The following is a 4,405-nucleotide window of genomic DNA, read 5'->3' on the forward strand; positions in this document are numbered from 1 at the left end:
TCCAGTTTGGTTTGATCTGTTGTTCGTTACACTAGCAACTGCACTTAATCATGTGAGATTCAGGTACTGTAAAGTCGCCATTCTGATATACCTTGCCTAACTTTTTAATAATTCATCTTGGTTAGATATGCCTTATCAAGACATGATCTCACGTGTGATAGGAATAACATGTGCTTCAATACATTTTTTTTCTTTGCCTACATGGCCATGGTTGTCAAATGTACCATATGAATAGAACGTAATTCACAGATGATAGGTATTGTGGTGGCAGCTACAGAGAAGAACTTGGGTGTACGATATTTTACTGCAGAAGAGTTACAAGGTGTTTTAAATGATACTGTCCCGTCCTCCCAGGCTGCTGGCCTGGTGCAGGATCAGATAGGGCCAAAGTAGTGGAAAAGGGATGATGTTTTAATGGGTGTAGGGTTAGTTGGTAGGGCAATTTTTTCACAGTGTAATGAATTCATACTACAGAATAGTAGGCTGATATGCAGCCAATACAGTAGGTGGCGGCATGCAACTAAAACATTTGTTTGCGGACCACCATAATACCAAAGAAGAAGAATACATTGAAATGTTAAAGATGTTAAGCTGCAAATATAGTCAGGATATAGGTAGGATGTTTAAGTATTTAGGTATGGGGTTTGATAAGAGGCTTACGTGGAAGAGACATGTTGAGTATATTGAAATAAAGTGTAGGAAAGGCGCTGGACCTCATGAGGGCAGTGGCAGGATATGATTGGAGGTCGAATAGACAAACACTGTTGTGTACTGTATGTACCAGGCATTGATCAGGTCATCTTTGGATTATGGGTGCTTTGTATATGGATTGGCAGCTAAAACGGTACTACAGCGCCTGGATAGGATACAGTCAAGGGCCCTGAGATTGTGTGTGGGTGCCTTCAGGACGACACCTGTTGAGGCATTGCAGGTGGATAGTGGGGAACTCCCACTGAGGAAAAGACAGGACAAACTGGCATTAGCATACTGGGGGAGGTTGAAAGGGAGTTCAGAAGGACATCCTGCGGTCACGGCAACTGGGGAATGCTGGGAGTGAGGAGTGGGTAAGCAGAGGAGGTACGGGTGGACAATCAGGCAGAAGGTGGTAGAATATGGACTGGGTGAGAGAGAGATAGGGCAATTGGTCCCCAATTGCATTGGGGACCATTCCTCTGCGGCTGTTTCCGAAACCAAGTGTAGATGTGGAGAGGATTGACGGCAGGAGAGAATGGGCTGAGGACGTCAGACTGTGTGTGGAGAGTTATAGATAGTAGTTTTTATTTGTTTTTAAGGATATAGATGGTTCAAAGAATCCAGTCAGTGGTAGGGTGGGTGTACATCCCAGATAGGTTTGGGATGGGTGGAGGAGGTGAAACCACTCAGAGTGGTGATCAGGTCGGATTGGGGAGACTTGTTTGTGTAGATGATGGTGAGGTTAGTGGGATTGGAGAGGACGGGAGTGATGGTAAGGTTTTGCTGGGTTCCCACCCATGTGGGTGTGGAGGGTAATGAGAGGGCCGATGTGGTGGCTAAGAGTGCTGTGCGGAGAGAGGGGATAGATATTCAGGTCCCACTGGGCCGCCGGTCAGTCCTTGATCTGGGAAATGGGTTAGATCTTTGGCAAAGGGAGTGTGATGCTAGTAGTAAGGGGAGGCAATTTTATTGCGTGCACCGATCAGTAAAGGAAGAGGTGGGATGTAGGACAGAGGAAGTTATGTGGAGTAGACTATGGTTTGGGCACACAGGTTTGAATGCCACGCTGTGGATGATAGGGAGACAAGAAACAGGCCTGTGTGATGAGTGTTTAGTGGAGGAGCATGTGTTGATATTTTGTGAACTGTATGACGTAGATAATGAGAGATTGTGTGAAAGGCTTAGAGAAGCTGGATGGGGTTTGGGTGGTGTAGTGGGGGAGGGAAGTGATGTCTAGGGCTCTATTTCACTTTCTTAGAGGAACAGGACTAATGAATAGAATTTAATTTAGTTAGGCCGTGACTGGCCTCCCACAGCAGTACAGTAGGTGGCAGTGTGTATACACCATAAAAGTTGGACGAATCAGCCAACCCAATCCCAAAGAAGAAATAGAAATAGAAATGAATTACCGAAATCCACAGGCAACGTTCATTCATATTAATTCCACCCACTAGGGGGCAGTCAAGATAGGTTTATGTGTTGAGGGCTTCCGTTTTTCTGTTCTGTATTTTTCATCTGCTGGCTTGGGGTTACTGAAATCAAACGGAAGAGATCTATTAAATTGTCGAGGTTTTGACTTTGCTTATTGTTTGAAGACCTTCACAAGAAGGCACTAAAATGGGCAGAAGTAGAAGCCGATGCCCAACAAAACGAGGTTTGCTTCAGCAACGAATAAGCAATAATAATAGCAATTCGCTAACGTTCAGCATTCTAGTTACAAACAGTCCATATTTGTTCTAACTAGCAAATTGGTGATAATAATAACTACACCATTTTGGTCTCGCCATTAACATTGAGATGTTTAACTCTAAACATTGGAGATAAACTATGCTAATTGGGTTAACTTTAGTTTGTGTACATTCTAGCTAGTGAGTATTTCTCTGGTCCATCACCCGACAATAACGAGTTTCCTCTATGCTCTGGAACGTTCAATTGATTTTTTCAGTTTTCCCCACGAATTTGAGTTGTTTCAAAATAATGTTGTTACTCAGCAACGTGTAGATGTTGCTAGTGTTGGATAACTTTTGTCTGTACGCGTAGGGTGTCGTTAATCAAATACGAATTTAACGACCAGATTAGCTCTAGTCCGCGAACATGCGTCGGATATGTGCTACTACTTGCATGCCCCTCCGACGTATGCACATGTACCAGAGCTAGTCTGGCGGTAAACAATGTGCTCAAAATAAGTTATTTACTTTAGTATTTTGGAGACATGACACCCTGCACATAGATAAGTTCTCCCAACACTTTAGCAGCATCATTATTTTGTTGAGTTAGTACGAAAGTATATTAAACCCAAACCAGTTACTAAACAACATTCGTGGATTCGTGGAACAATTCATAACATGGATGCTTCGTACCCTGCCCTACTAAGTATTGTCTTGTTCTTTGTTCCGCATATTCTGCAGAGACGGCGCTCGGGTTCTAGGGACCGCGAACGAAAGCGCAGAGAAAGGGAACGCTCCCGTTCTCGAGACAGGGAAAGGAGAGAAAAGACCAGTGAGTCAACTCAACTGAAAGGAGACAGTGGACTCACACAGGGTCAGTGGTTACTACTGTATGTGGTGTAACCTCACAGGCTACACACCCATTGACAGAAGTATATCTGGCTAAAGACACTGATATCTTGTGCTTACTTCAAAAGTATCACTAGCGTTCTGATTCCCTATGCTTCTCTCCAAAATGTGCACTTGTTCACCTAATCCTCAAGAATTTAAAAGCGTTGCGTTGGTGTTAGAATGGACTGGAGGGTGTTTCCAGTTCCCATAATATTTCTTAAACCAGTCCATTAGGGGAAATGATTAGTGCACACATCAAGAAGATGATATAGAATAGGATCTCTGCCTAGATAACCCGTCCTCTAGCTATCGCTGTCTTTTTTCTTTAGGTCTCTTCGCAGGCTACGCTCTTCCTCTGGCTCCCCCTCCAGGCAGAAGGACAGGCGTGATGATGATCAAAAGGATTCCAAGGATAAGCGGATTAAGGAGCATCAGATCTCGGGTGGTTTATCTGTTATGAACTTGGATGCGTTTCAAATGGTGAAAAGTCTGCCATTTGGGACGCACCCCTTATGTGAGGATATGGATAAATACTATTGTTGCATGTCACTAGCTAGGTTTCCAATCAATTGGCGACAGATTTCAATGTGAATATTAAAACATACTACAGGGAGACTACATATGTGGTGGCGCAGTGGTCTAGGGCACTGCATCGCAGTGCTAGCTGCGCCACCAGAGTCTCTGGGTTCGCGCCCAGGCTCTGTCGCAGCCGGCCGCAACCGGGAGATCCGTGGGGCGACGCACAATTGGCATAGCGTCGTCCGGGTTAGGGAGGGTTTGGCCGGTAGGGAGGGTTTGGCCGGTAGGGATATCCTTGTCTCAGTATGTAAAAATGTAATAAAATGTATGCACTCTACTGTAAGTCGCTCTGGATAAGAGCGTCTGCTAAATGACTAAAATGTCAAATGTAAAAAAAATACTTGTGCGTGATAACGTAGGGCACATAATAACGTTTGCGGTTAAATTCCCATGTACCGAATCAAATTTAAAAAAGACAGGATAAATGGGTCACCAGTTCGCATCCTGTACAGTAGATTAAAGTGAGCAAAAATAAATCACTGCTCTTTTTTTGTTGAGTGCTCCAACTCCCTTTTACCTCGAATTAGTCATGTTTTTTCTTGGTAAACCATTCTCAGGGTTTCCGTTACAAAATA

Source organism: Salvelinus sp. IW2-2015, linkage group LG15, assembly GCF_002910315.2.
Source record: "Salvelinus sp. IW2-2015 linkage group LG15, ASM291031v2, whole genome shotgun sequence".
Classification (NCBI taxonomy): Eukaryota; Metazoa; Chordata; class Actinopteri; order Salmoniformes; family Salmonidae; genus Salvelinus; species Salvelinus sp. IW2-2015.